The 21,348-nt window shown below is 38.6% G+C and overlaps 1 long non-coding RNA gene across 1 annotated transcript in view; it reads right to left on the reverse strand.

The window, feature by feature from the left end:
* Window positions 1-2,484: 2,484 nt before the first annotated feature.
* LOC127527620 (uncharacterized) overlaps window positions 2,485-21,348 on the reverse strand; it is a 38,428-nt gene continuing 19,564 nt past the window's right edge. Inside the window, exon 3 of the long non-coding RNA XR_007934812.1 lies at window positions 2,485-2,860. This is a non-coding gene — a long non-coding RNA (uncharacterized LOC127527620). The remainder of the gene's footprint in view (window positions 2,861-21,348) is intronic.

Genomic DNA, 21,348 nt, shown 5'->3' on the forward strand with positions numbered 1-21,348 from the left:
TCTGCTCAACAGATAGTCCATAATCCAGGACACCATAGGCTCATCCACCTGCATATCCTTGAGATGAATCCTTAACAGGGATGTCAGGATGGTACTGAAGGCACTGGAGAAATCAAATAACATAATCTTCACATTACAGTTATTGTGCTTAGGAGAAACGCAAACAGTTTTATGAGACAGATCGGGGTAAGAGATGAAGATAAAATGTAGCAAAAGTCAAAACTGGGAGAGCAAAATACCTAGATGTGAACTGAAATAAAAGTCAAAAATTCAGTGCAAAGGTCAATACCAAAAGAATACTTGAAAAAAGATTACTGTAACTAGTAGCAAAAGTAGCTCGTAAAAAGTTTTATTTTTCTTATCTACAAACTCACATGAGGAGCATTCTGCTTGTTGTTCTTTTAACCTATTAAGTGATTAACTTTGGGGTCCTGACCCCCATAATCCTACCTCTAACAACAGCCATAAACACCTAACAATGAATGGACAAAATGGCCCTGACCATTGTAGACAAAATGGTGTTGGAAACAATTCATAATAAATGTTCATAACCTAAATGATACAGTCAGTCAGTCATCTTCCAACCCGCTATATCCTAACACAGGGTCACAGAGATCTGCTGGAGCCAATCCCAGCCAGCACAGGGCACAAGGCAGGAACAGATGCCCCGGCAGGGTGCCAGCCCACCACAGGGCACACACACATACACACCATGCACACACTAGGGACAATTTAGGATCGCCAATGCGCCTAATCTGCATATCTTTGGACTGTGGGATGAAACCAGAGCACCCGGAGGAAACCCACGCAGACAAGGGGAGAACATGCAAACTCCATGTAGGGAGGACCTGGGAAGCGAACCCAGGTCTCCTTACTGTGAGGCAACAGTGCTACCACTGCGCCACCCTTAAATGATACAATAAATCCAAATTATGAAACTAGAAATAGATTAGAATATAGAATATAAATAGAATAGAATATAAAAACCCCAACTGAGAGTTTTAACTCTGAGTGAAAGGCACAAATAATATAGAGAAAATTAATGAGCAGGCATTTCACCACAGCTACAATAAGCCTTGTGGAGAAGATATGCATCTTCAACTTCAACTTTTGTTCGACAGTCAAATTGCAGTGGGTCCAGGTGATCTTTCACTGGTGGACTCAAAGTCCAGGACCATTCCTCTCAAAGATCTTCATGATGTGAGACATAAGTGTAACATGCAGTCATAGGGTTAAGAGGCATTAGACTCAGGGTGTTTTCCACAACACCAGCACTTTCTGAAGTTTTACAGACAGACTGAACAAGAAACTGAGAATACCAAAAAGTTGGCCAGCACAGGCCTTAAAAACGTTTCTTGTGTATAGCCTCCTCAGTTGTCTCCTCAATTGATTATCTGTTATGGACAGCCCACATTGAAAGTCAGAGGTGAACTCATCCTTGATCATACCAATTGAAATTGCAGAAGTTTTTGATGATATAGGGATGATGCAAAATTACAATATTGGTTTATGATGTTAGCTTTCACCATTGTACATTCTAGCCTTAGAGTGCCCCAGTAATTATGCCCAGACCATTCTAAACAACTTATTCAAATCAAATTAAAAAGAACACCCCCACCACCACCAATCTAATGAAATGAGAAAGAAATACAGTACATGTTATATGAAGTAATCATTCAAAGATGTTAAAATATCCAAAATATTAGCAATGGTTATGCCAGCCTAATTAATTAAGGTCAACATGCCTGCCAGATTCTAAAATATCTCTTCATAAAGTGAATGAATTATTTTCTAATGTTAAGCAGAAAAGGACACACTTTTCCCATTCTGTTATAGTAGATGGGTATGAATTTTTCCAGTTGAGAAGAATAAAACGGTGTGTCAGGAGCTTACTATAAGATGTCACAATAGATTGTTCACTGAACAATAACATCCCTTCAGGTGTCACCTGAAATAGAATTCTTAGGGGATTCAGGATTATTGTGATCCCAAGACTGTATCAAAAAATAAGCTTAAGATTTTATTTCAAGAAAGTTTGTGAGATCTTCATCATGAGACATTCCCAACACGACATCTGTTACATTTTAAACGGCACAATTTTAAGTTAAAGCTGAGATTATTGCCAAATAAAATAAAAAGCATTATATATAAAAATTATAAATGTTAAAAAGGTACGTTCAATTATTGGACATACTCTGCACCCCTTGCAGGTAGTAGCTGTGATGGAACCAGGGATGTCCGCGAGCCTCAAACCCCCAAACACGAACACACAGTGAGTCCCGGGTTCAAATAATGAAAGGTTTCTTAAACCATTTCTTCCACAAAGGTGAAAAAGGCACAAAGACACAAGTTTTCTCTCTCCACAACACCTTTCTCTCACTACCACTACTACCACACTGCCCTCCTACAACCAAGTGTTGCTCCAAGCCCTCCCAGCTCCGACTCACCTTTTATTATGAACACAGGAGTACTTCCGATGCCAGGGCGAATGCGCGATGGAATGGACATGTGAAAGTCCATTATAACAGAGAGCTTGTCTCCCTGTAGCACCCTCTTGCAGCACCCAGTGACCTCAGCTTGACTGCTCTGCCAGACTACATCCTCGGCATGCCGTGCTGGCTTCCCACTGGGCACTGATATCCAGGGCAGCTGCCATCTAGCATGCTGGGGGAGTGAAAAACCACCAGCAACATCTTCTCTTTTCAGTGGGCTGTCCGTCCATCCCTTCTGGTCCTTCCTTCCAGGTCTGATCCCTTTCTCCACCCCGGCTGGGATGCCTATCTGCCTGTCAGGAGCCTTCCGTCCGGGTAAGGAACCATCCCCTCTTTTGGCCGGGATGCCCATCCAGCCCATGTGGCATCTACATAGCGAAGGAGAGAATTAAAACAAAACTGAGTGCCATTTTGGACAATGCTGTAGAAATGTGTCAAGAAACACTACTGGGGGCTCCTTTATACCAACAGCAATATGTCTGCTTAATGCCTGACTGTGACTGTGACTCTTCAGCTCACTGTTAATAACAGAAGACATGCTGAGGTTACCAACACCTACAGGATTTTCTAAGAGGCCAGTTTCATACTCCGTAATTTCCAGCATGCAATCTTAAAGATCCATTTTGTTTTGTTTCATTGTTTTCTATTTCTGTGTTTGCATGGTACACAGCGGTAGAGTACTTGTCAGATATAGATCTGAATTCCTATGCACCCAATGAGGAAGATTAAAAAGAATACCTGGGGGGGAGTCCAACTTGAGGCAAGTAGTAGCTATGCATTGAAATTAAAAGAATTCCTCCCAATTTTGGAAGCTGCCACTGGTGTATTCCTCTACGCCAATCAAGCACTAATGATTATAATCAGTAAGCTGCTGCTGTATATGGGAGTGGGAATGTCTAAGACCAATTCAAGGGCAGTGACCTGCCCCTGCCCTAATGACAGATGAACTCTTAGGACACTCACCCTATTCTTATTTAGTAGGAATGGAGGATTTTAATGTACAGTAAGTATTAAATGGAGCCCTCAATATAGACCAGTGTCTGGTGTGATATTTTGTATGCTAAAGAATATGTTGAACCTATTATAATGATGACTTTGTGGATTACGGGGTATTTAAAATACTGTATCATTCCTTGGCTGACAAAAGTATTTTGGCACTCATTATTTTTAGTATTACATTTTAAATATACCACATTAGGATGCACTCCAAGCTCATACTGCTTTCATCTGAGCCCACTGTACACAATACCAATTTTTTTTTTTATAAAATGTAATTAAAATGACCTATAGTACAGAAACACCACTTGTTTCATAAAAAACTGGGAAATTAATAAAACAAGACAATTCATAATAGAAATTTATGTAAGAAAAGGTCAGATGCAGGACAGCACTGGATTTTTCATTATGAAAATCAGCTCTTTCTTTGGCCTCAAGCCTTCAATCGAAATAATAATAATTATAATAATAATAAAAAACAAGAAAGGCTGCTGCCGTACAACACAGATAATTAAGCTTTCTAATCTAAAATGTGAGGATGAAACCAAACACTAAATATTCAAATGCAGTCACTATAGCTACAGCCCCTGCCTAATCCCCAGAAAAACAATGATGCATTTGGGTCGCTGCCATTTCCTCAGAAAAAAGACCTACAAAGAAATGACTGCTGTGGTGCAGCCCCTCTAAAAGTAAAAGCGGAAGCATAAGGACTACAGTGGAGATGAACTGATGAAAAAAGAATGAATGCAACGTATATAATGTAACAGAGAATGTACTTGAAACTGCGTGCTTGTTCAAAAAGAAAGGTGCCATAGTGGTTCTTTAGAGCAATGTCATAGGGGAAACATTTTTGGTTCCCAAAGACCCATCCACATCAAGGTTCCAGAAAGAACCTTAATTTATTTAGATCTGTGGCAGGCTCTATACAATAAATAACCATTCATAGGTAGTAACAAATTTATGAAATAATAATGGCTCATGATTTTAAAAGGACCCCACTGCATATAATATCACAGGCTAAGTCCATGGTTTTCTTGATCTGCTAGTATCCTGCTAGGCAGCCTATCGTACATTAAAGATTTCAGCTTTTTCTCTACATATTAGGAAATTTTTCAAAGCACAAAGAACCAGCTTCATATGCAAAGAGCCCTTCCCAGAATGAAATGGTGCTTTGTCAAGCAATAGTTCTACAAGGTACTACACAACTCAGTAAAGATCCATAGAATGCCATTATTTATTGAAAGTGTAGGACATTTGCACTGGCACATTCAAATCAGAAAATGAGATGATATATATACAGTAATCCCTCCTCCATCGCGGGGGTTGCGTTCCAGAGCCACCCGCGAAATAAGAAAATCCGCGAAGTAGAAACCATGTTTATATGGTTATTTTTATATTGTCATGCTTGGGTCACAGATTTGCGCAGAAACACAGGAGGTTGTAGAGGGACAGGAACGTTATTCAAACACTGCAAACAAACATTTGTCTCTTTTTCAAAAGTTTAAACTGTGCTCCATGACAAGACAGAGATGACAGTTCTGTCTCACAATTAAAAGAATGCAAACATATCTTCCTCTTCAAAGGAGTGCGTGTCAGGAGCACAGAATGTCACATAGATAGAGAAAACAATCTCTAGCAAACAAATCAATAGGGCTGTTTGGCTTTTAAGTATGCGAAGCACCGCGGCACAAAGCTGTTGAAGGCGGCAGCTCACACCCCCTCCGTCAGGAGCAGGGAGAGAGAGAGAGAGAGAGAGAGAGAGATAGAGAGAGACAGAGTTTGTTTTTCAGTCAAAAATCAATACGTGCCCTTCGAGCTTTTAAGTATGCGAACCACCGTGCAGCATGTCATTTCAGGAAGCAGCTGCACAAAAGATAGCAACGTGAAGATAATCTTTCAGCATTTTTAGACGAGCATCCGTATCGTCTAGGTGTGCGAACAGCCCCCCTGCTCAATCCCCATACGTCAGGATCAGAGAAAGTCAGCGCAAGAGAGAGAGAAGAGTAAGCAATCTAGCTTCTCAGCCATCTGCCAATAGCGTCCCTTGTATGAAATCAACTGGGCAAACCAACTGAGGAAGCATGTACCAGAAATTAAAAGACCCATTGTCCGCAGAAATCCGCGAACCAGCAAAAAATCCGCGATATATATTTAAATATGCTTACATATAAAATCCGCGATGGAGTGAAGCCACGAAAGGCGAAGCGCGATATAGCGAGGGATCACTAGTTTACTATTGTAAACTGTTATCAGAGAACAGAATTTAAAGTTAGTCCAATCCAAGACTTTTAACATGTTTAACTAATTTGAGACATTAGATAATACTTCATAAAGTTATAAGGGATGTTACTAAAGTATGCCATTTGTCTAAGTGCTCACTGGTGTAATTAAAATGTTTCCTGGCTATTATATGTAAATGAACCTGCATAATAAAAGGAGCTGTTCTCTTACGACTAACCAGTCATGTTATAAAGAACTGTGCTGGTCACGCAGCATGGCTCCACTGTCCAGCTGTAATAAAAGACATCCATTTTGAACTCAATTTGTAATGACGGCTCATATCTCCTCATGAGACTTTTTATTTACTACGTGTCTTCTGCCATAAAAGTACAGTATATTCAAAAAGTTCCACCATAAGTCCATAAGTCTGTCAAAGGTACACATAGGTAAGGATAAATTAGCCTAGCCTGCTCTGCCCATTCTTATATATCTTCTCTGTGTTCTAAGACCAGTTCATCCTATCATTAATATGGACACCGAAGTACTTGTAGGAGTGGTCCAGGGGTGGAACAATAACGAAGTGTGCTGAAAAGAAGGCCCAGAAAGCACAGAGGAAACGAGTAAGTATGAGGTTTGGGCTACTTACATTTTAATTTCACTTTATCAATATTGTGCGTATGTTAAAAACTGGTGTGCCAGTTTTGTGATTATGTTTTGGGTACTGATAGTCTACTATGAGAGTATATTGGATTGCCATACCACTTCACTGATATCTTTAATAAATGAACACTTTGTCACAGTAGGAGTGTTTACATGCACCTGTATAACCCAGTTACTCAAAGAATCCTGTTTTTTCTTTTTGAAAGGCCATTCAAGCCCATTTTTTGATTAGAGAACCTGGGTTAATGTCTCTTGAAAAACCTGGTCAACAGAGGTAGATTTCTCTCTGGATAACCCACTTATGTGGCCATGTAAACCCTTAACCGGGTTACTGTTTAGGATTTTGTAGTCTGCACACATCTGTTGCACTCTGTCAGCCTGTGCATGTAGTTGCCTCACATACACTTTCAGCAACCATAGGTAGAAACATCCACAAAATAAATTTCCAGAGGCAAATGTTCTGGCAATCATATTGATTCTTTTCTTGGCTGAAATATTGTCAGAAATTTCTAAATTTGTGTTAATGAGCAGAGCCTACAGTGCTAAACTCAGCAACACAATCTCGAGAGCAATAGAGCAACACATTATAGGTAACGTGTGTTAAGTAGTCTGATTCATTTTTAAAGTAACAAATAATCTAAAGCAATATTTATCTTTTTGAAATAAAAATACATGTGTTATTATTGTAGCAGCATTTGTTATACGGCAAGGAGTACGCACCTTAGCAGGGCTCAATCACACAGCCAAGTAGAAAATAGTGTACTGCGTGCAATCCAGTAACAGAAAGCCATAAATAAAGCATCGATTTGACTAAACATACTGTATTTATATATCACAACGGAATTATCACAGGTGTCATGCTTATTTTCAGATTCACAGAAGCCAATGATGATGTTTAGTAAATTAATGACATTTAGTAGTTTAATGTTGGAGCATTTTGACAAAGGAGAACTCCAGAAGATTACTTGCACATGTAAATATGGATTTTTAAGAAACCAGGTGTCTGCCTTAACCGGGTTACTGACCTTAGTCTAATTATGTGTGGGTATGAAACACATTGTGTGCCAATGCTGTATAGTAAGCTTTGAATGCTTAATAGTGTTAAATAATGACATTGGCTCCATGAGGATATCCTGTTACTGCATCAGGTCTTGTCGAATTCACATTTTGTTTTTTTTTGACTCCCTGATTCAGGGGACCTATCCCAAGCCTTTGCTTTCAGACTTTGTGGAGACTTGTTACGTCACTGCATCTGACAAATGAAAAAAATCTAAATGACCCAGTAGCACCAAAAGCACAGCTGAGTACTATATAATAATACTAATAATAAAAATAATAATGAGTAATACTGATGCGCTGTGTAAGAAAGGACAGAGCCGGTTATACTTCCTTAGAAGGCTGGCGTCCTTCAACATCTGCAATAAGATGCTGCAGATGTTCTATCAGACGGTTGTGGCGAGCGCCCTCTTCTACGCGATGGTGTGCTGGGGAGGCAGCATTAAGAGGAAAGACGCCTCACGCCTGGACAAACTGGTGAGGAAGGCAGGCTCTATTGTTGGCATGGAGCTGGACAGTTTAACATCTATGGCAGAGCGAAGGGCACTCAGCAGGCTCCTATCAATTATGGAGAATCCACTGCATCCACTAAATAGTATCATCTCCAGACAGAGGAGCAGGTTCAGCGACAGACTGCTGTCAATGTCCTGCTCCACTGACAGACTGAGGAGATCGTTCCTCCCCCAAACTATGCGACTCTTCAATTCCACCCGGGGGGGGTAAATGTTAACATTTAACATTATACAAAGTTATTGTCTCTTTTTCACCTGCATTATTATCATGCTTTAATTTAATATTATTTATTGTATCAGTATGCTGCTGCTGGAGAATGTGAATTTCCCATTGGGATTAATAAAGTATCTATCTATCTATCTATCTATCTATCTATCTATCTATCTATCTATCTATCTATCTATCTATCTATCTATCTATCTATCTATCTATCTATCTATCTATCTATCTATCTATCTATCTATCTATCTATCTATCTATCTACTAATAGTCAAGATATAGTAATACTAGGAGTGTGTGTACCCCTGGCCCCCTACAGAGGCCCAAACACCGATCAATAGCTGGTTGTTGGTCCACTGTGGAATTTTTTGTTAAATGAAAAAAAAAAACCCTTTTTACAATATATTCACATATGGAGGATCCAAGACGCAAACTCATGATCTCCCTACCGGTTAGACATCTGCACTGCCATTGTCGACTGCTAACACATAACTAAACCATTACTGTTCTTAGCAGAGCAGAGGTGTATCATGTATTTTTTACATATTCCCGTTAAATTGGTTGTATTGATATGAGAGTTTCATTGTTGTATTTTTCTATTACAGATGAAAAAATGATATATGACATACGGTTTTGAAGAAAAATGAGCATTGCATGAAAACGTTGCACAATTTAGCTAATCTTTTTATATATATAGAGTAGATATGGTAAGAAGTCTGTAAGAAAACAAATCCTTCTCTGCCATCCCAAAACAAAAACAAAAGCCCTCAAGGGCTGAAAAGATGGCACCGATAAATGCGATTTGAAATAGGAATAATGAAAGAAAATAAAAGTTCAAAGTAAAGGTGAATTTTGCACACTTCTACAGCATCCTGCACGTTACAGTCACTGAGCAAATTATTAGGAAACTCATGCAGACCTGCTTTCTCATGCAATTATTGAATCAGCCAATCATGTGGCAGCACCACAATACGCAAAATCACATACAGTATGTCAAGAGTTTCAGTTAAAGTTCACATCAAACACCAGAATGAGAAGAAAATGTGATCTCAATAATTTTGACCGTGGTGTGATTGTTGGTGCCACATTGGCTGGTTTGAGAATTTCTATATCTGCTGATCTCCTGGGATTTTCATGCACAACAGTCTGAAAAGTTTACTCAGAATTTTGTACAAAAAATCCAGTGAGTGTCAAGTTAGTTCACAGGTGGGATTCATGAGTTTTGAGAATTGTCAGACACCTCTATAGTGATGGAGTACAACTGAATTCATATACTTTCTGAACATGGAGGAACTTGCTCTAGCAAATGTATAACTGTTGCAACCGCCTGTTCTTGGAGGAAGATGAAGAGGCATATGGATGAGTGGCAGTGGTATGAGGGCAAAACAGCAAAAAAGAAGAAGAGGCAGAAGAGTTCAGTGAGCTCTCTCAGATGAAATACAGGCCACACTTGTGGACCATGTCATTAACCATGGCCTTACAATGGCAGAGACTGAGTTTTCTTTCCACGGATTTCATGCATTTATATTTTGCTTCACCTGCAGTCTGGACAGTAAAACCTGCTATTATTGAAATTGGTATTGAGATAATAATTTAATTTTGAAGCATAAGTTATCAATTTTGGGTGGAAAAAACATCTTTGTCTGGCAGACTATGGTGTTCTGCCATAATATATACACTGTTTTTAGAATTGCGCCTGGAGCTAAGAGAATCAGAAGTGTTTAAATAAATGAGTCCAAGCAACTAAGAAAAACTGTAAATGACATAATGTGTGAGTCTCATTTGACACAATTCAATGGTACAGGAAAAGTATTTCATTTGAGAGATCTGGCAACATTTGCATTTCCTCCTTGGTGACTTTCACTTTAAAGTGGATATTAAATTTTGCATTTAAGATAGTAGTGCTAGCAAAAATAAGAGGGGTTCTTCCTATAAAATATGCACAACCACCATAATTGCATAATAGCATTTGTTTGAGGGTTCTGCACCATGCTGAGCACCCCTCTTAACATTCTCTTTCATGACCACAAACTCTCCTTTAGATTTTCATTTAATGAAGCCAATTTGGGGACTTTGTGAGTCCATAAAGGTTCCCTAGACCATGATAATGCTACCCTATTGCTTGCCAGTGTATATGGAATTAAATATTTGGATTTCACTAGACACAATACAGCTAAAGTAGTACAAAATTTTCCACTATTTGGTTAGTCTGTGAATAGAAAATGTTTCTAATTTTTTTAAAATTCCAGCTTCATTGACCCGAGTTTGATTCCCCACCCTGTCACTCTTAATGTAGAGTTTATACTTTCATGTCTGTGTGTGAGATTTCACTGCATGCTCTATTTTGATCTTAAAGATCTGAATTTTAGATTGTTTAGTTTACATGCATGTGCCATATATAGATATGTGTAGGAGTGTGCAATGTGATGGACTGGCATCCAGTTTAGGGTAGGCATCTGTTATGTGCCTGTTTCTAAATTCATAGTCTCTGACTCACTGCAATACTGAACTGGAAAAAGAAGATAGATAGATAGATAGATAGATAGATAGATAGATAGATAGATAGATAGATAGATAGATAGATAGATAGATAGATAGATAGATAGATAGATAGATAGATAGATAGATAGATAGATAGATAGATAGATAGATAGATAGAAAGAAAAAAGATCGCTCAAATTTCACGGACTTATTTTAATAATATAATAAACCTCCTTTGTAGTATTATAATTATGTCAAAATATGTCTAGTTCTTCTTCTTTACCTTAAAGACTCTTCAACAACTATTACTAGAAGCAGGCTGGAGGGATAGGGGTGCTTAATATGTATTTGGAAGGCTTGTCAAGAACAAGGGGTGCTCTTGGGAAGATTCATACACAGAGTTTTTATATTTTTCATATTTTTACATCTTCTTCTATAATGTATTATTATATTATACAGTATATTAGTACACAAACAAATCTTTCATTTACATTAGCACTACTCCCACAACTCATCTCCACAGAAATATAAGGAGGTCCCATTCGGTAATTCCTATTATATAAGCTATGCTAAGAGTGCACATTCATCAGACATAGGAAATGTTATGAATATCAAACCAACAAAGAGAAGTAAAAAAAAAAACAAGAAATAAAACACTTTATAGAACAAACATTTCTAACCAAAGCCTCATGCATATATCACTAACAGCTGTTGTATAATTTACAAAAAAAGAAATGAAGTATGATTTTTCTTAATATAGAGGTGATATGAGAACTACATTAGTATTTGATTCTTCATATTTTTCATTTTACTAGGATGTGTTATTCTTTATTATCTTGTCTTTGTGATTATAAATCTATATTTTTTAATGTTCATTGCCATTTAGTGACCACTGAAATAGCACATTGCTGGACATTGGAATGTAGAGCAAAACGTGTAAAATGTTGACCACCAAAAAGGAAAATCCCCGTGAGAGCCTAATGCTTGAACAAGCAATACAGGAAAGGTTTCTGGTTTGGATCTAGTTTTGTCTGACTTCCATTTTGGTTTTTGTCTTTAAAAAAGCTAATAATAGAGTAATGACTTGGGTATTTTAGCCATTGCTTATGACAATAATAATGCCGTTTACCCCAAAAATACAGACTCAATATCCTTTGACACTTGCTTTATTGATACATCTGATAGGACATGAGTCTTCATTACATGACACTGGCCCTCAGTCTAAGGATTCTATTTTTTTCTTTGAAATGTTCTTTTGCCTGTGGTGGGCTGGCGCCCTTCTCGGGATTTATTCCTGCCTTGTGCCCTGTGTTGGCTGGGATTGGCTCCAGCAGACCCCTGTGACCCTATGTTAGGATATAGCGGGTTGGATAATGACTGACTGACTGACTGTTCTTTCGCTGGGTGCATTCACAAAGGTGTGTACTCTTCATAATCAAACCACACCTGATTTGTCAGACCCTGTCTGATTTGGACAGAACTGTTGCAATTGGTGATTAAATGCAATGTTACCCAATCCATCCATTCATAGATTTTTAAATCGAGTTAATGCAGTGCATGAGTATGGAGGCCTAACTGTCAGTAAATGATAATTTCCTTAAATACAGTAAACAGTACATTGTATAAAATTGGTTTTAGTCATACATTGATTTTCTGAACCAGACTTTTTTTTCCCATGGAGCCATGTGAAAACTAATCCCAGACTGCCACAAGGCAGGAATCAACTGCCCCATTAAGGTTACATCAAGCCAGGTTATCAGAGCATCACTAATCAACTTCTCAGCATGTCTCTGGACTGTGGAAGGAAACTGGTGTCCTTGGTGTACTGAGCATTTTGAATAGTGATGGAACCAGAAGACAGATCTAAAAAATAACTAGCCAAGGTCAAAACCACCAAGACAAGATTTAGTAGCATCGCCTAGGACATAAGAGAAGAATCATAGCAAGAATGTCAGAAATAAAAGATAATGAAGTCAGCCAAAGCCAAAATATTAGATGTAAATCTTACCTTTCTGGCAGAAATTTTTTTAACCTTAATTGCATTCATTTCTGATCGTAACAGCAGCTCCGTGTACGACTTTATTTTTGTACTTTTATTTTTCTCTTTTTTAATTATTACTCCTATCACTTTATTTTATGTGGATTCATTCCTCGGACACACTTATGTGAATTTCCCCTTGGGATTAATAAAGTATCTATCTATCTATCTATCTATCTATCTATCTATCTATCTATCTATCTATCTATCTATCTATCTATCTATCTATCTAACATGGGCATGGAATTCTATGTAATTATGGTTAAGCACAAGTTAGACTCAAGCAAACGTGTAATGATCCATTGTACAGTGTTAAGCATGACTTAACTTTTGGGACAGTATTCTGCTGTATTCTAGCAGCTAAAACAATATTATGCTACGAAAATTATGGAAATGTCTATGCATTTTTGCCATTCCAAGGTATTCATTAATATTCATGAGTGGAGTGGTGCCTTCAACCAAAACACAATGGTGTGTAAACAAGAAGCTGTAAAGCCAGCTTTAGAACAAACTAAAACTGAAACATTAGTTGAATCAAACGACAGTAATGACAATGTGAATTGAACATCAGACTATGACATGGATAGCACAACTGATGGATACAGCACTGTACAACCAAACTGCTGTGATATGACTGGTGAATTTGGTCGCCTGAAGGTTCACTGTGGTGCAAGTAGGTGCATGGCAAAAAGGCAAAATGAATTCAATCATGTCGAAAGACAAAAAAGACTGGTCCTCTAAGCACTGTTCACAATATAGTAGCTGTTGTTTATGTCAGGGGACATGTGGAAGTCACTAAGCCTTGCTCTGGGGTAGCCTACAATAACACATCATGTGGATCAGGCAGTGACATTCTACCCACTCACCTGCAAGCAACAGAAAAAATATTATAAGAAAAGTGAGTAAAGAAACACACTTCTACTGTCCTGATTGTGACATCAGTGTGTATGTTGGTTACTGTTTCAAAACATATTGCATAAAGGATATGTACTAAATCTGCAGACACTAGACGTACCTTTCCTGCTGGATTTATGTTGACTTTTTGATATTATCTGTTTTCTTGTTGAATAAACTGTTAAACGTTCAAAGAAAAAACACTAGCTATTAGGTTGTATCCACAAACTTGGACAATGAATGCTCCAAGCTGACTGATGATGTCACTCAGTATGACTTCTGGGTGTCATTGCAGCAACCATTAAACACGTCCCTAACTTTGGGTGATCAGGAAATCGGTGCCTATAACAAAAATAAGATGGTGGCGTGGGAAGATGTATTTACTTTTTAAATACCATTAAAAATGTGTATGTGTATGTCAGAGCATACACTGGTTTTAAATCAGTGTGTACCACCACATGACAAACCACCTCAGGATCATCAGATTAATAAAAAGCAATATGATGACCAAATTCCTTGACCTCTAAAACACCAGAAAAGAAGTGGCAATTAACTTTACATACAATTATCCATCCATCCATCCATCCATTATCCAACCCACTATATCCTAACTACAGGGTCACAGGGGTCTGCTGGAGCCAATCCCAGCCAACACAGGGCACAAGGCAGGAAACAAACCCTGGTCAGGGCACCAGCCGACCACAGGGCGTGCACACACACACACCCACACACCAAGCACACACTAGGGACAATTTAGAATCGCCAATACACCTAACCTGTGGGAGGAAACCGGAGCACCCGGAGGAATCCCATGCAGACACGGGGAGAACATGCAAACTCCATGCAGGGAAGACCCGGGAAGTGAACCCGGGTCTCCTAACTGCGAGGCAGCAGCACTACCCACTGTGCCACTATGCCGCCCTACATACGATTATTACAGTCGAAAACTTTCTAAAAAATTCAAGGTTATGATACTTGGAAGAAACTCACATGCGGAAAACATGCAAACTTCATAAAAATGGTAACTCATTCACGATTCCAACAAATGCTCACGCTCTTGCCTCTTTGCCGGGCTGCATTATTTAAAAAAATAAATTAGGTTCTTGCTTGGTTAATTTCAAATATACTGTACAGTTCCAAATACACAATGTGTTTTTTTTTCATTTTGATATACTTAAATCTGTTCTTAACTCAGTTATTATAATTTAAAGTAATTTAATTAAGTAAGCATATTGAAACCATCTACATAAAATGCGGCTCTCTGCTTATCTATTGCTTCATTTTTCATTGAAGAAGAAAATATCGCCTGCTGAATTAATTGTGCTTTAATTTTGACCATAAAAAACTGCTTGGATGAAGATTTATCACCTGGTGGTTAAATACAGCAATAGATCTCCCTGCCTATGATTTAGACAGCTCCATGGGAAATAAATGTATCTTTAAAGTGGAAAAAGAGAGGCATAATTCGAGTTTAATTCTACTACTGTTAATTGACCAGATTATTTCTGAACTCTAATTATTTAAATGATTCCCATATCCAGACCATTGGTTTTGCTAATGAACTTATTTTGCAAAAGCTTTCATTAAAACATAGTAATTTACAAAATGTATCAACAGAAAACACAGTTCACTGCCTTAATTATACTCTTATTGTACTAACACAATAAAAACCGGCAATGAAAAACTGCAGAAAATAAGTGCATTTCAATTTACTTTATAGAAGACAGGCATCACTGCAGCCATCATATACTTCTTCTCAATTCAGGTCACACAAACTCAGCCAATGTGGCTTTTTGTTGCTGTTAAATATTTAGTGTAGACACACAGCTTTTCTGCAGGATTATGGGACCTAATGTCCATTCAAGGGAGACTGGCTGTTCCCCACCTACATGAGAACTGGTTGATTATAAATAGTGCTGAACTAACTGCTGCAGGAAAAGGTACACTCTGTCAGTGTTTTTTAATATGATAATCCACAATATTGGAAGTATTTTCTGCTATAAAAATATAATAACATGTAAAAGGTGATCCCATGTGGTCTGAACATTCAGCTGGTAGGTATCTGGCTTTCAATTTGATATATTGCTAAACTCAACTTTGTGTTTATAAAGGCAATTATTGTTGCTTTTATTTGCTGCTATGGATAGTGTTCCTTCAGTTAGGTTAGAGGATTTTTCTTTCATAATTTCTTTTATAATATTATTTTCTGTCTACTTTGCTGTTATCCTTTTCTAGGGTTATTCCAGTGCATGGTCACGTGGAGCCAGAAATAAAAAGCTCAAAGCACAACATGTTAATAGAAAAAGGCAAGTAAACTAACTGGTGAATGTTTAGAATGTGTGTAAAATAATTAGAATAGTCAACCAGACACATGGATGATGTCTAAACCCCATACAGGCATTCTCATGGAGCTGTGAGGCAACAGTACTAAGCAAAGTGCCTCCATAAGAAACATTAGAAATTTGACAAACGAGAGGAAACCATTCAGTCCATCAAGCCCATTTGTTGAGCTAATGGCTAAGCTGTCCTAATATCTCATCCAGATTCTTTTTTAATCTGTCAAGGTTTCTGCTTCAGCTCCATGACTCGGTAGTTTATTCCGGAGTCCCACAACTCTTTGTGTAATGAAGAGCTTCCTGGCTTCAATCTTAAATACCCTTCCTCTTAATTTCCACTGAAGTCCTCGAGTACTTGAAGTCTTCTCTTGCATGCACAGTAGCAATGACAGGTTATGGGTTCCTATTGATTTATGTCATGCATGGTATTTTATTTTACCATGGAACAAGTGAAGATCCTGAGAAAAGGTTAAAAAATATATAATCAATGACTCAAGACCCCAAAGCTGTAAGGTATAATGGATGATGATAAAGTAAGTAAGTAAGTATATAAATGTCTCGTTACGCTGTTAGAACCCTAACGTAGAGGGTCTTTTTCTGGATCATCATTGTTGGATAGAGAAACAAGCTTTGCATGAAAAATCTCAAAATCTTTTAAACTTTTTCCTGATGATTTGAAAGCAAAAAATGTTTTGAAAGAAGAACAGCTTTGTGCATCCAGTGTACGTTTTAGTGTACGTAAAGAGATAGACTTTTGAAGGGCTGTATGATAAACTTGAAGTAGTCTGAATCTTATATTTAGGTTTAATTACTGTATCAGTGAAGATGACCAGTGCACTACGAGTTAATATTTTTCTTCCTCTAGAAGCAGTCCCAGTAGCAATAGGTTCAAAGCAGGCAACAATCCTGGGTGAAGAACACCTCAGAAGTTCTTGCATCTGCACATACTTACTTTACTTAGGCCACAGAGTTAACAAGTGAAAAGAATGTCTTACTTTTTGTCAGCTACTTTTTATCAGGTAGTATTTTTCTACAATTATGTATATTTTAAGACCTTTGCGAGTAACTCAATATACAATTCTGTTATGTAATGCTCAGTGTAAGCTCATTCTGTGTGATCTTAGAGGCTATTTCCCTTTCCTTCTCTAATCTATTTGACACTAATTACTGCCACAATTCTCCACATATCCTGACATATCTAGAGGATTGCTTCTGCTTATCCTGTGACTATTACATTTCTTATTTGCTCTCCCATAAGATTCTCTGCTTATCCTCAACAACTATATATTCTAGGTAGTGTGATTTTTCAGAACTATAATAAACTCTTCCCTTGATGTTTCACTGACTTTGTTTAAAAGATCAATGTGTAAATTTTAACCAAAATTCTACTATTAATTTAAAACAAAAGAGGTGTGTTATTATTTGGATATCCAGAATCAAACCCTTATTTAACCATGTTATTCCAATCCCTTCCTTGACCATCATTGAAATAATCATAGGCAGTTGTCTAAATGTTGAAATGCTCAATGCACCCTCTGTCTTTGTAGTTTACAGTTTTAAGACAGCTCTGGATGCAAGCAGTAAGCCCACCAGTATTTTATGTAATGGTATATAAGCTTTATTTGTCATGCCCAGTGTTCAGTCACTCACACATGCTTAATGAGGTTGAAAAAAAAACATGCATAGTGCATTTTCTAAGCAGAAATGCCCAACAATCATATCAAATTTTGCTAGCTTTTTCATCAACTATAGGTTTAACAAATAAGTAATTAGCCATAGTGTTAACTGTGTTTGTATGGCACCGATAGGTTAAACAAAATATATCTTATACCTGGATATTTGACAAATGATCAAGTTTAGCCCCAGACTAATCATCTTTAGGTTAAGTGCCATATTTAATTCAGCCAGGCATTGTTATTAATCCATATTTTGAGATTCCTCGCTGTTTGTAGTATTTTTTTGTATGCTTATTAAATTTATAGGGTGTAGTGGTGGCTCTGAGGCCTGGGATTCTGCACCAGCAATCAAACCCCTGCCACAAACTCGAGACAGAGTCATATAAACGTTTGGGGCAGCCACCCATATAATTTGGTATCCTGGCTGCAAAGTCGCTTTCTTAAAATATACAGCACTGATGTGAATACAACCGAGTCCAAAACAAGACTGAGGGAATAGGGAAAAGGTGGAGGCTTTTAAAGGGGAAGACAGGAAGTGAGATCATAAGGATCAGGCTCATGTTCTTCAGCCATTGGTTCGAGCCCGGACGTGACATCCCAGGGGCCGGAGCCAGCAAGGTCTCCTTCCATTGGCTCAGTCCCGGAAGTGACGTCAAGAGAGCCAGGTGGAATCTCCCGTGAATGGTCTACAGGGAAGGGAGAAAAAGAGTCAGTCCACTCTGCCACATCCCGGCATGCCTCGGAACTGCCCTTACTCAAGCCCTTTAGCTGCCTCCCATGCGCACGTGTGTGACACCCTGTAAAGGCCAGAAGCAACTCTACTCCATTGAGCCCTTGAGCAAGGTACCTAATCTACAATTGCTTCATCTTGGGTAAGATATTAATCTGCATCCAGCCCTGCAAGCCGGTCCTCCAACTTGCAAGGAAAACTTGGGGAATGGTGGCAGAATTGGCACTCCAGCCACCGCAAAAAAACGTCACACTGTTCCAGTGTGGTGCTGAGGTGTCACCCGTTGCATGGCTGCACTTGTTTCCCAATCTGGGTGGTTCGTTTTGTGGTATCAGAGCATAATCCCGACCTTATTCTCAACTTGGCTGCACCCATTGTTATGTCTGTTTGGAGATGCTTTTTTGGTAATTGACAGCAGGTCTGTTCCTTTCTGTCTTTATGTAAGTTCTGAGTGCTTCATTTTCTAGTATTAAGTGGTATTTATACAGGTGTTGGTGTGTATTTTATGGTGTTTCGACATAAGAATTCTGTTTCTAGAGGTTTATGTTTCATTTGGACCAAAGTTGTCAAAGTTTATTTTTATTCTTGTCTTGATTTTCTTTGTTTACATCACACCACCAGAAAGTGTCATGTGACCACAAACATCACATTGATGTTGTCACAGAAGTGACACTATAAATATGAAACAGTGTTATCCCTCAGTGGATCCTCCATATGTTGAATCACTTTAGTATAGTTACTGACTCTATATTTTTTGCTGCCCTGCCAAAGTGAAAAACTATGAAATCTTGAAGGCAACTGCTATACATGTTGTTGCAAATCAAACAACAGGTTGGGTCCACCTTGGAGATTCACACAAGTTGTTAAATGGATGATTGAGGGTGGAGGGGTGCTTGGAGGTTCATACAAGTCATCACATTAAAGAGAAAATGTTATGTTTATGGCATAACCATTCTTCAATAGTACTGTTTCCTGTTTTTTGTACCCATCTGGATCATAAAAAAATTTAGACCGTTGTTCTTTTTAAACTATGAGAAACAGGATGAATGTGGAGAAACTCACATGTCTTCTAAAATAAGAATAATAAAAAAAAAATACATTTAAAAGTCACATACATCCTAAGCTAACAGGACTATCAATCAAATTGTGGTCATTTAAGGTATCAAAATTTGTCATGTCCCATAGCAACTAGGTGTAACCAATCATGTTAAAAGTTTTCTGATTATGTAATGACTTCCTTTTTGAATGGTGACCTAATCAATGGATTGTATAAATATAGCGCAGAGGATACTTTTTTCTTTGCAACAATTACTAATATGACAAATTGTATACCTTTAGCAAGATTTAGATAAAGAATAATGATTGACACTTTTTCCTGCCTGTGTTTTATTGCTTAAATCGGGGCATTCCAGTGGGAGGGGTGTCTGTATTTAAACATTTTCTTCCACAGACTCCTCCCAGGAAGGCCACACAAGCAAAAAGAATAATAATGTCTGGAGAGTTCTTCTTCTCACAGTGGCATAATCGGCAGGATATTGGTTCCCTGAAGAAACTGGGACAGGACCAAAGAAATAACCAGGTGAGAAAGTACTGAGGCCGAGTTTCCGGGTGGGGAGCTTGTCTGGGGGTCAGGAGTAACTTGGCGCAGGCTCCGCTTCCTAAATATGAAATTGGGCTAATATTTTCTCAAAGGAAGAATATGGATGAGACTTAAAGACATGTGCTGGTTCCTATGGAGGAAACAAAAAGGGCTCATGATGTTCTCTCGGAGGAGAGAGCTGAGCTGCCCATTGGGGTTACGATCCCAGATAAATATGGGCTTTCCCCAGACCAGCAGGTAGAAACCATAAAAAACTGAGAGTTCAATCCTGAGAGATCTACCCGGGAGCAGGCAGAAGTTCTCTGGGAACAACTAGGTCATTAGCTAAGGCCTTTTGAGGTGTCCGCCTTCCAAGTAGTGCAGCAGGTAGCCTAGCTATTTTTATTAAAAGGACTTCCCAAAACATTTGCCCAGCCGTTCTGGGGAGACTTCCACAACATGGAGGAGCTTATAAAGTTCCTAGTAACATCTAGGAGGGAGGGAGCAGAATGGTCCTCTAGTGGATTCAATGGGGATTAGATAGATAGATAGATAGATAGATAGATAGATAGATAGATAGATAGATAGATAGATAGATAGATAGATAGATAGATAGATAGATAGATAGATAGTCTGTTGCTGAAGCTGCTCTTCTGTCTGGAGATGACACTGTTTAGTGGATGCAGTGGATTTTCCATAATTGATAGGAGCCTGCTGAGCGCCCGTCGCTCTGCCACAGATGTTAAACTGTCCAGCTCCGTGCCTACAATAGAGCCTGCCTTCCTCACCAGTTTGTCCAGGCATGAGGCGTCTTTCTTCTTAATGCTGCCTCCCGAGCACACCATGTCACATGTCACACAAACTAGGTCTCTTTCATGTAAACCGGAGCCTGTTCCAAAGTTCCCGGGCCTCGGAGCATGCAACCTGCCAGGGAACGAGAAGGGATACAGGTGGATGGGAGAGGCGGTTTATGTGCACTTGTCAACCCCCTATCGTTAGCACTCCTTGATTCCGGAAGCAACATTGTTGCTTGCCAATATGTATTACCGCGAAAGTGGATAAAAATAACGACCAGTATTACCTGTGTACATGGGGAAACCCGTAAATATAAAACCACCCGTTGTTTCATCAGCTATGGAGGCTTGCTGAAAAAAATCCCTGTGGCACTCCTGCTGAATCCATGTTATGCAGTGATTCTAACAGGTGGCGCAGTGGTAGTGCTGCTGCTTTGCAGTAAGGAGACTGTGGAAGATTGTGGGTTCGGTTCCTCCCTGTGTGGATAGCGCTTTGAGTACTGAGAAAAGCGGTATATACTGTAGATGTAATGAATTATTATTATTATTATTCTGGGGCAGGACTGGTCAAACATTAAAAGTGGTGTACTAATTACTACTCCCAGACAAAACTTAGGCCTACCTATAGATGGGGATGACTCAACTTTAGCTGTCTCCACGCCAT

The sequence above is a fragment of the Erpetoichthys calabaricus genome, chromosome 4 (genome assembly GCF_900747795.2).
Source record: "Erpetoichthys calabaricus chromosome 4, fErpCal1.3, whole genome shotgun sequence".
Lineage (NCBI taxonomy): Eukaryota > Metazoa > Chordata > Cladistia > Polypteriformes > Polypteridae > Erpetoichthys > Erpetoichthys calabaricus.